At 47.0% G+C, this 11,460-nt stretch overlaps 1 pseudogene; it reads left to right on the top strand.

Moving 5' to 3' along the window:
* The first annotated feature begins 3,227 nt into the window (after positions 1-3,227).
* On the top strand, positions 3,228-3,407 carry LOC142565090 (U2 spliceosomal RNA; annotated as a pseudogene).
* Positions 3,408-11,460: the final 8,053 nt, after the last annotated feature.

Raw genomic sequence — 11,460 nt, 5'->3', positions numbered from 1 at the left:
ATTTATTTTCTGTGGTAAATGCCATGCACTTAACCTTATTCCTACAGGACTGCAGAAAATGTTGCTATCTGTCATGACATCACAATAACGTCGATAGCATCGGGTCTGAATTCAGAGAACGAATTTCGAGTCAAACTAAAATAGCTTGCAAGTGTTTCCCAACCTTCACATTTGCTAAGTGTTATCCTTTTACGTGAGAAAATCGTAGCGTCGAGTTTCTGCAATTTCGAAAATATGAAGCAGTACTCCCTTTAAGCTCGTGCACTTGCTCCTTCTGACTCGGCTGCGCTCGAGGTGTCCCGTGATGCACCCGCTCGCTTCGCGCAGTCGTTCCTGTGTTCATATCTGGTTAATGTGTGCCAGCACTGAATAGAAAATATATAAGACGAGCCGAAGTAAAGACAAAAAGATTTCGTAAAACCTTTTGCGGAGTTTATTGTTCATGTGATGCACTTCTTGTCGCTGATGTGTGTTAGAAAGTGAGCGAAAAAAATTGCACTTTGTCCATCCTGTGTGTGTGTTCTCCCGCATTTCTGGAACGTTGTCCGGATGAAGCGTGGTGAAGAAAATAAAGAAATGCAAGAAAGTCTTTTCCGGCTACTGTGTCATGCATGTAACGACTCCTTTCTTTTATCGAAGTGGTTGCGATTTTTTAGCCACATGATTTTAATGGTGATTTACTCCTCGTTGTTCAAATGGCTATGGTAAAAAAAACTGAAATCTTGAAATGCGCCGAAAATCGCTGAAAACAGCTAACCTTGCTGTAGAAAAAAACCGAGTCAACCTCAAAAATGCCGGCACATCCCACGCCCTGCGGGAATCTATGTTATAAGAAGCAGTTTTCGGGGAGCCTATACCAAGTTAACGAAACGACCATGAAAGCACCAACACGTAGGCGGCTGTTTCACGGCCTACATGACACACATGTCATGTCCTATCATTTGTGTTCGTCATACACTCTTGTCATACTATTTGAACCCACCTTTTTCACGACGCCATGGCACGCGCGCCCTATCCTATCGGATTAGTCGCGAAACGTTTTGGAAGGGACGCCAGGCGCGCGGTTAGATAGCGATGGAAAGAACTCCGAAAAAACAAGAGGGGCCCGGACGCCCACTGCAGCTAACCCTTGTGCCGTGTACCACATTCGAATTTCACTGGACCTCAGCACAACGTCGGTGCTAGGCCGAAAACTTGCGTAGCGTAAGACTGCCACTTCACTTTAAAACGTAAAGCGGCCAGGGCTTCCGCCGGACTGCACCGTGAACCACGTAGTTACCGCTTTGCATTGACGGCTATGAAATTTATCGATAAATACTTGCGTTACACTAGAGTACCATTTCAAAAAATATAAAAAAATCACCGCCCAAGCACTCCGTACCGATGGTTAACCAGCGAAGCTGAAACGTGCGGCCGCGGTGTTTATTACTGAGTTAATCCCAACAGTTCATTAAACGACGGCTTGGTAGGCTGGCGGATCCCCGGTAGCACGAGCCTGTTCTTGTGCCCGGGCAGAAGCATCGGCACGGCTTTGACGAGATCGTTCCCGGTTCTGCTCGCGGCGTTGCTGATCGAAAGCTGCCTCCTCCTCAGGATTAAGTAAGACGCGTGGCCTACCCATTTCGGAGCTGGAGAGAAACTGCTGCGCGCGCGCTCGGCTGCGTCGGAGAGCAACGACGTCACTACTGGCCCAGCCAATCGCGCGCCTCTCTTTCTTTCTTTTTTGCGCATGCACATGGGGCTGCACCGAAGGAGTTTGGGCATACAGGCAACGGACGGACGGACGGACGGACGGAGGGAGGGACGGACGGACGGACAAATCGGCTAACCATATACAGCTTCACTGTAAAACATCACGTTCCTGATGCAGTCCTCCTGCAACGTCGGTCGTCTCTTGCTGGTGGCGGTAGCGCTGTCCTGATTTCACGTACCCGTTTTAGGCGCGGTAACACTGGCTCAATACGAGACCGACAAGACGCTGACGCCAACGATTGGCCGATTATTCAGCACAGTGTCTGAGATCATTTGATCATAATAGGCCGACAATGACGCAACCGCTATCAATCAGGTGATAGAAAAATGTGTGGAACATAACCAACCTTTATATATAGCTTTCATTGATTACGAAAAAGCGTTTGATTCAGTCGAAACCTCAGCAGTCATGGATGCATTGCGGAATCAGGGCGTAGACGAGCCGTATGTAAAAATATTGAAAAATATCTATAGCGGCCACAGCCACCGTAGTCCTCCAAAAGAAAGCAACAAAATCCCAATAAAGAAAGGCATCAGGCAGGGAGATACGATCTCTCTAATGCTATTCACAATGTGTTTACAGGAGGTATTCAGAGACCTGGATTGCGAAGAATTGGTGATAAGAGTTAATGGAGAATTCCTTAGCAACTTGAGATTCGCTGATGATATTCCCGGCTCGTCCCGTTGGCCTGTCAGAAAAGCTCCTGTCTTGGTGCACAGGCCCATATCGAGTGCTGCGTGCTGTGACTCTAGTTACGTACGAAATTGTCCCAGTCAGTACCAGTGCCTAATCTGCCCCGGATTCCACTGACGTTGTGCATGTTGCACGTCTCAAACCGTATTACTCTCCTGTTATCCCGGATATTTAGACGCCCCTGGACGGTGCTTCTACCGCCAGGGATAATGATACATGCATATTGCGTGTGTATTGTGGACAGTACACGCAGGCGCCCCGTCGATGACGACGAACGCACTCTGGCTCTCGAACTGTCGGCTGAACTGGCCAGCGCGCTGCAGTTGTCTTTTTTAAGTAAACCTTGTAAATAGTCCCCAGTTCTTATTCCTTTGTTCGCGTAACAATATTGACAACTATATTGATTTATATGGCTATTGTTATATTGATTGAATAAAGACACATACACGTAACTTCGTGTTTGTTATCGTTTTTAATTTGTCTCATTCGTTACCACAGTGACCGCAGCTTTGTGGTCACTGTGCTAGACCGCGATCGGTGGTGCTGCTATGCTAGACACTTTCCAGCCAAAGGTTAAATCTATGCAAGAGCGGTGACGCGTGTTCGGCACACTGACGTCCATGCAGCACTCGATTCCAAGCCGTTCCAACATGAAGGACACAATCCACTTGCAGTCGAGGCGCGCTAGGTCGCCGTTAAGGTCTCCCACTATGACGATCGACTTGTCTTCGATGGATGATATCAAACCAAAGGCACCTATTAGAAAAGTGCGAACGTAGACATAGCCGACGGAGGCCAAATTGTAGTATCTGTTCTCATCAGCTTAATATCTGATACGGGTTGTATTTGGACCTAAGATATTGCAACTTATTTTTGCAAGTTGGCGGAGTGCTTAAATCCTGCTTCACCTCCGTTGCGGTCGGCACGGTATTACACTGTCTTTGGGATCGGCCCACGTATGGGGAGAAATTCCCGATCTACACAGCTCGACAGACACACGTAATTTTTTCGAGAACCGAGCGATATACAGCTTCGCTGTAAAAATGCTATTATTAACGGTTATTGCGCAGAGGCATCAGTCTTCGAGCGAACCTACGTAAAGTGCAGATAACTTAATTGTGACGCTGGCGACTCCTCTGACATAACTGTGCTAAAAGCGGCGATCACACTAGAAAATGAAAAAGATTAAGAAATGGGGCATTTCTAAAGTTCACGTACAAGGCAAACGTCAACCGGAGTTTGCACATTACAAATATTGAGTAACGCAATGAACGGGGCTAGTTGGTGGACATTCACGATTGTATCGCGCTAAGTGTAACACTGACGGAACTAATGGACGAACATCAAGAACAAAACGTGGCCGTGCGTGGCGCAAACTACCAACTTGTTTATGCTGTTAAAGAACAAGGTGATGTGGGGGGTGCGGGGGGCGGGGAGATATTAAAAAAAGATTACAAGGTGAAGATATGAGACGATACAGTGCCCCCTCCCGCCCCTCCTCTCCACATTACCTTGTATATAAGCGTGTTCCTTAACAGTAATAAACAAGTTGGCAGCTTGCGCCACTTACGTCCGCGTTTTGTTCCTTATGTTCGTACATTAGCTCCGCCAGTGTAACACTTAGGGTAACACGATCATGAATTACAAACATTCTTGGGCAGTGGCAAGTGGGGTCCCTTTTGAGTACAACGATGCTAAGCACGGCACTCGCCACCATGGACATAAAATCCGTGGAAACACGAAGACACAAATAAACACACGAGCAAGCACATGTGCAGCTACACGAGAGCAAGGAGAACGAGATGAAAGGCCCCATAACTTAATTTCGTGACATCTCGATACACCTGTGGAAGCGATCGCAGATATTTGTTCAATACGCGTTCTGTTCGTTTGCTGCAACGTCACAAAACGGGCAGTATGCAACATTTGTGAGAGCGGGAGGGAGAGAGCAGCCAATCGGCGAACGGTGTACTCCCCGGAAGTTTACTTCCGTAGTTTGTCGTCTGTTTGCAGACAATATACTACAAAATGAAATATTTCTCGTCTTCCAATGAATGACATCCTTGTATAAAAATGTATGTTTTTGTTATCAAGCTTAAACACGTTCACAAATAGTAATTTGTATGACTATTACAATTTATAACTATTAGTTTCTCTGCGTGGTCCCTAGGTGGTGGCACGCACAGCGAGAATAAGAAAAAACGACGGGAACAGTGGCGCACATTTCAAGAGGCCAAAACAACATTCCACTGGCTTGCCGGCACCCGATGATGGCCGCTAGTACGCCGCACAATCAACGCAACCAACAGCTCTTCTTCCTCTTCGAGCAACGCCAACGCAACAACCGAAGTTCCCATCGCAAGCGCAATTTTCCCGAATTAGACTATGGATTGAATCCGAACGTGCCCTTCCGCAGCCACAGCCGCCGTTTAGATCTAATCCAATCCACCAGACGCGCCATGCAAAGCCAGTCTCGTAACGAGGGTATGATCGCTCCAATCACAACTCCTGTCGAGTTCGGTTCCTAGCAGACGACGTGCTTGGTCGCAAGATGATTGAAAAGAGCGTGTCGTCACTATAACGCCAAGTCGGCGCGGCCTAGGCGAATCGCGCGCACCGGTAGCCGAACGAACGCGCCGCATAACGATCCCCGATCGCGCCCCTGATTCCTCAAAAAATTGTACTATGTTGCTTGCAGCACTGTACCTAAATTAGCTGATGCCTATTGATTCAAGGTATTTTCAAATGATAATGCTCGCTCATTCAAGTCCATGTACTTTTGCCGAAAGCCTCCTACGGTGTTGTTGTTTCCTTCTACGGTGAGTACGGCTTTTTTTTTTACAATGTAAAGAAGATGCTATTTGTCATCTTCAACCTTATCATTGGAACATGCCCCGCGCTGTCAGTTTTTGCTATCTTATACATGAATAATTTATTATGCAATGGGCGAATCGAAGTCTTTTTATTGTTTGAACAGCGTAGCTGATGTTAAGTCTCTCAGTTGTGCCTCCAAGAGCGTGCGCTCCATTTCACACGCTATACGCACTGAAACTTAAATTGATACATACTTATATATATATATATATATATATATATATATATATATATATATATATATATATATATATATATATATATATATATATATATATATATATATATATATATATATATATATCGTCGCCATAAACGATTTCTCGGACATGTGTGTCAGCCCCATATAGAAGTAGAAAAACTTAACTGGCAGAAAACCGTTCACCTTGAACAAGATCTTGGGACCATGGCCTCGAATATCGCAGCTACAGAAGGCCACAAAAGCGCTGCTGTGATATTTAAAAGCAACGGGATTGAGTCAGCGTCTGTGATCCGGACTGAGTGACCGAATATTATCCCCAGTCGACTTCCTCTTCTTCTTTTAGTCGCTTAGTCCCCTCTTCTCTTTCCTCAGTGTAGTGTAGCCAACGGGGCTCAGTCGTGGTTAACCTCGCTACCTTTCATTTATCATTTGCTCTATGTCTCGTCATTGACAGTTGTGAAAGCCGAGAGGCTCACAAACATGTAGCTCAAAGAAGAGCAAATCTCTCTCATAAGTAAGGCGGTCAAGGCTTCGTGTTTCAGTTACGTTAACAAGCACCGATGTGTTGTTGCCTAGTGATAATGGCAACACGCTGGATGATACACCTACGTAGGTGTCAACAGTTTCGTCAGCGCTTTCGTAACCTCACAAAGAACCTATTTGCCAGAATGATTGCTTTCACGGAAGAAAAACAACACGGTGATGTCACAAGAACCTGTAGGCGATACCCAGAAATAAACGAGGTAGCGTGGCTTTTGGATGGAAACTCCGCTATTTGTGCACACAGCAATATTGTGTTCACGATCAGTTGACGGCACTACGTGACCTTCTCTTGGCGTGTCCGGAGCAAAGCGCGTAGAAAAAGAAGCACATTCAGCCAAAGCTAGCGTGTTGTGTGTGTGTGTGTGTGTGTGTGTGTGTGTGTGTGTGTGTGTGTGTGTGTGTGTGTGTGCGCGCGCGCGCGCGCGCGGTCGCGTTTCTGTTTTTGCGCCTGTGTAAGCAAACAAGCCTCAAACTAGTTTTTGTGTTTATGAAGAAGTATACGAAACGGCAGTAAAATATAAAGCTTCCCTAGCCTGCTGCGAGGTGGCTGTGAAGTTTCACCACGTAACTCATTTTGCATCACTTCTCAAACAGACAAATTCTAATGTTCTCCGCATCCAAACATCTCCTTGACTGACATTATACTCTACATCTCTGACACTAGCACAGTACTAGCTGAGTTCATTCGAAGGTGCCCGTTGAGACTACAGCTGGTCGCTGAGGTATGTCGACTTCAGGACCGGCAGTAATGCACACGTTGGTTTCAGAGTTCTATTTCTTGTCAATCCTTAACCTCATCTCTACCGCGTAGGGTAGCAAATGGTATATGCCTGTGGTTGACCACCCTGCTCTTGCTTCCCTCCCCTCACTTGTCTCTCCGTCACCATACACACGCTCTCTATTTACTGACGCAAGGCGTGCGCTGGAGGAACGTTACATCAAGTCCGAGGTGTTGTAAAGTGATAGGGAGTGGTAGGATTTCTGCTTGCTATCACGTAGGCGTATTTGACGTATGTTAAGGCAGAAGGAGTTTGCCTATTCTCTACTACGTTCTGCTCTTCCGAAGTTTCCGACTCATTACATTTCGAATAACATTGGTGTCGAGTGTCGGCATAAAAGGAAAAGTATCAGTTTTGCCAGAAAGGTGAAGCATCGACTGCGACAGCAAATTAGTGGACAAACAGCTACACGAAGTAAGGATAGTAGTTTTATCGGCCGTTTAAAGTCGTAAACATAGGCATACTAACTAAATTAGCAAGCATGGTGTCACGCGCGCACAAGCACACATGAAGACATCTCACTTGATGACTGCGGAAAGTCGCTGTCAGAGCGATGCGGTGAGGAAACGCGGCAGCAGCAGCGAGAGAATTGACTTCCGTGCAGTCGCTCGAACCAATGCAAACTAAGTCACGAAAACATAGCGCAGCGGGGACTCTGTACCCGTCACAGATGGCTTTCAAGACACTGTGGCCCGGCCGGGCCATTGTATCCGTCCGGAGTAGAATGCGCCCCCCATCCCTAATCTCCCCCCTAAGCCTCCCCGCTTTCGTTCGTTGTGTGCGAGAGATTGAGTCGCGATCGCCGACTTACCCTCGCAGGTTTTTACTCGCACGTACAGCGTAGGGCGCGCAGGGACAATTTTATCGCCATTGGAATTTATACGGAACCCCACGGCGACGGCGACGGAAGAAATGCACCTGGAATGTCCATAGAAATGCTATTGCAATAAAACGTCATATCACAAGCTCAGTCACGGAGAAGAAGCACAAGGAAGAGCTCTACCCCTTATGGGAGCTAACCTACTACCACATGGGGGGCCTATCTTACTACCACAATGTGCAGCGCACCTACCTTTTCGGTAATATGGCTATCACAAGGGGTAGATGTCGCCATTGTGTAAAGCTGCTCTTTGTATTTCATTTTGATATGAATGTTTCATTTTGCCCTGTCTTCGCTACATGTCAACCAAGGAGCACATCAACAAGCTTACTTAATTATATTATCAAGAAAAGTTACATAATTCTTAACTCGTAAATACTACGCGTCAAAACCTCCAACACATGTCGGAACAATTATAACTTACAGCATGGTTTCGCAACTGCTACAAGGAACACCAAATTAATATTTCGGAATTTATTGCAGTTATATTTTGACACAACAGCTTTGGCAATAATCCTATACCAATGTAGGTTTACCTAGCGCGTCGCATAAAGCTCTTTTCTGACGATACCTTCAAGTTATGCTGTTTTGGATTAGGTGGGATGAGTGGCGCAAGGTTAAAATCAAAGGAAGGAATAAGAGGAGAAAGAGAGAGAGAGAGAGCGCTCTTTCTGTCTCTTCCTCCTGTTATCAGCTCCGTTGATTTTCCCCCTGTGCCACACATCCTTCTTAAGCTACGCACCAACTAGCCTTATCGTAGTGGTAGGTGTTGAATATGGTGTTGAATATTGATCAGGCGTTTCATTTAACAGTGAGGCGTACGTACTGTACACTAGGCCATAAAAGCACGAAAATTCTGTATGCACTAGCGATGGCTCACTGTAAGATCTCGAATTTCTGTAGTTCGTCTACACAGAACGTGGGGATGACTAAGAAAAACTGAAGTATTACGTGCCAGAACCAGGATATGATTGTGAGGCACGCCGTAGCGGGGTACTCGCGATTAATTTTGAATAACTTTGGTTCTTTAACGTACACTTAAATTTTAGTATCCGAGCATTCCTGCATTTTGTCCCCATCGGCTTGTGGCCGCCGGGAGAGAAACCGCGACCTGGAGCTCACCAGCAGGACGCCACGTAGCCACGGGGCTACCACGATGGTTTGGGAATGGTGAGCCGAGTGCTTGGTTAAAACAGCACGGCTACCACGTAGATAGACAAAGACACAGGGCACGCGCCGACTTGTGCACCTAAGGTAGATGGTTCGAGACCAATTTCTCTGGGCATGCGTTGACAGACGTGCCAGCACGAAAAACTGACTCAGAGAATACATTGGAAGCACTAACTTCCAAAATTTTATTATGGAAGTGTTAACTGCTCAAATGCAGTCACGAAGGCCTGATAATTCACCTGCACATAACCATCGTGAAAATCGTGGTGCCTACACTGGTACGAGCGCAACGGGTAGAAAATGTCACGCTAAATGGCACATCTAGTCCTTCCCTTGGGTGATGACAAGCGCCGGCGGCTTTCCGTCACTCTCACCGCGCGCACCTATCGAGATGCGAACCACTGCTACAGGCGTTACTCGACGCGCCAGCGTTCTGACACGCCCGGTATCTGCCAGTCGATGTAGTTGACTCGCGTACTGCGTCGCGCCATTGTCGCCTCCCTTTCCTGTCAGAAATCTGCCCGAGGAGCTAGAGCACAACGTTAAACATTGCTGTCGCTTGCAGTGCTTCTAAAGCCCCTCCATGCTGTTTTCCCCCGAATAAAGCTGCCGGAGGCGCGTAGATCAAAGGGCTCTAAGTGCTTCGCCTTCGAGTGAAACTAGCAATTTTTTATCGCCCCTAGTTCATGGGATAACCAGCGGCAGTACTCCTACTTGTTTCATCTCTATAACAACTAAACACCACCACCCAATTTTCCCGTTTGTTTCTCTCCCCCTCCTTCTTTATTTTGAGAACTTCGACTCCCCTCCACCCTACTTACAAGCTAACGGTCCCCCTTCCCTCCCCCACTGACAGTGACAGAGGCTGAGCTACGCGCACAGAAACGCCGACAAGGACAGCAGTTGCTACTCTGACGAAGACAAGACTCCTTGTCTAAACGTTGGCTTCTAGCGAGATTCGATGTTTGAGAGCTGTCATTCACCTGACGCGTGTCTTATCTCCTTGTATGATTTGTAGTTGCTGTGTTCGGCTGTACCGAGGGCAGCGCGACTCGCGATGGCCTGCGAGTAAGGCACTGCTCACTGAGAAGGAAATTGCCTCGACCCAGTAAACTTCACTACACGGCGCCAACGAACGTTGCCGCGCAGCCCAATCGCGCACAAGCGTGCTCAGGGGCCGTATTTGAAACGACCCACTTCGGCAATACTACCGCCTCGACGATAGTTCTGCCGTCAGGAGCGCGCTTATTGGCTAGTTGGGCAAAATTGAATGATGCAGGTCATCTGATCTTGCTAAAACAGCCAACCAATGCGCGAAGATGGCGAAGGTGTAGCCCCGGCGATAGTACTAGACAGGTTTAGTTTAGTGTTTGCAACCGAACGTAAAAGCATTACGTGCGTAAAGAAATAGCGTCGCCCTCACTGCACATGCTCGGAAGGTTATTGGGTTTCTGCTGTTTACGCGCGCTATGATAACGTACATTATTTAGCGAGTTTCGCCGAAGTGGATCGTTTCAGAATACGGCCCCAGGACAAGTGCCCGTTGAGGCGGATGCGCAATGGCAACGCTCAACGCCTTTTGAAGCCTACGGTTTGCACAAGAGGGAAAGAGAGAAACGCAAGGAAAGGACACGGAGGTTGAACAGAGGATATGTACTGTTCGCTACCCTGTACCGGGGAAGGGAAAAAGTGGTGCGACAACTTACAGAAGAAGAAGAAACGAAAGAATTGCACAATGTACAAAATCACATCAAAGGCACCACCGTAAAAGCAAACACGAACTCCTTGAAGCTATCGAATCGGTCACCAAGACATAAATAATAAAAAATAATAAAAGATACGCTCTTCTTGAGAATCTACAGGAGAAAGACATTCCGCATGCTTCCCTACTACATGTTCTATTTTCAAAATGCTTTGCTACAGCCCTCAAAAAAATCATCACATCTTCTTGCCTTCGTAACAGGCATTCGTTTTGCAGACGTGCGCTGGAATACCACGGCGACATTGCTAGAAATGCTCAGGAGTAGCATTTGCCGGCTTCGAAAGCTAAGCTTAGCCACTCCTTGTTACAACTCACAAGCACGATTACCGGTGATGCGAAAAGTAGCAGCATTTTAATAAATACGTACAACACCTAACGTTCTTTTCAGCTCGTCGCGTTCGCGTGTTTTGCGCATAATGTGGAAATTCTTGTCGCGTAACTGTGCCATGAAAATCAAAAGCTGGCCTTCTTTTTTTTTCTGTTGGGGCGAATCTTCGTTTTATGAGCACGAATATTTCGAGAAGACCCGCTGGTGGCGCGTCTCGCGTGCTGGAGATGCTGTGCACAAATACCTCACCGCCCTACGACAACTCGTCCCACTTGCAAAATGAAACTCCTGCTTCGGCATCGATTGGCCATTCTTTTTTAGGAATCATTGGAACGCGCTTCACAGAGAACAGACGGTGCCCGAACTGCTAACAAGAACGTGACCCATCTCTTTACCGCCTTCTTTGCGCAACTAACCATTTGATCCGAAAGGCCAGGCGACAATACAAGATGCTCGTCTGCTCAAATCTCATTCTG

This window comes from Dermacentor variabilis, chromosome 11 (genome assembly GCF_050947875.1).
Source record: "Dermacentor variabilis isolate Ectoservices chromosome 11, ASM5094787v1, whole genome shotgun sequence".
Classification (NCBI taxonomy): Eukaryota; Metazoa; Arthropoda; class Arachnida; order Ixodida; family Ixodidae; genus Dermacentor; species Dermacentor variabilis.
This window is presented reverse-complemented; position numbering and strand designations above follow the sequence as displayed.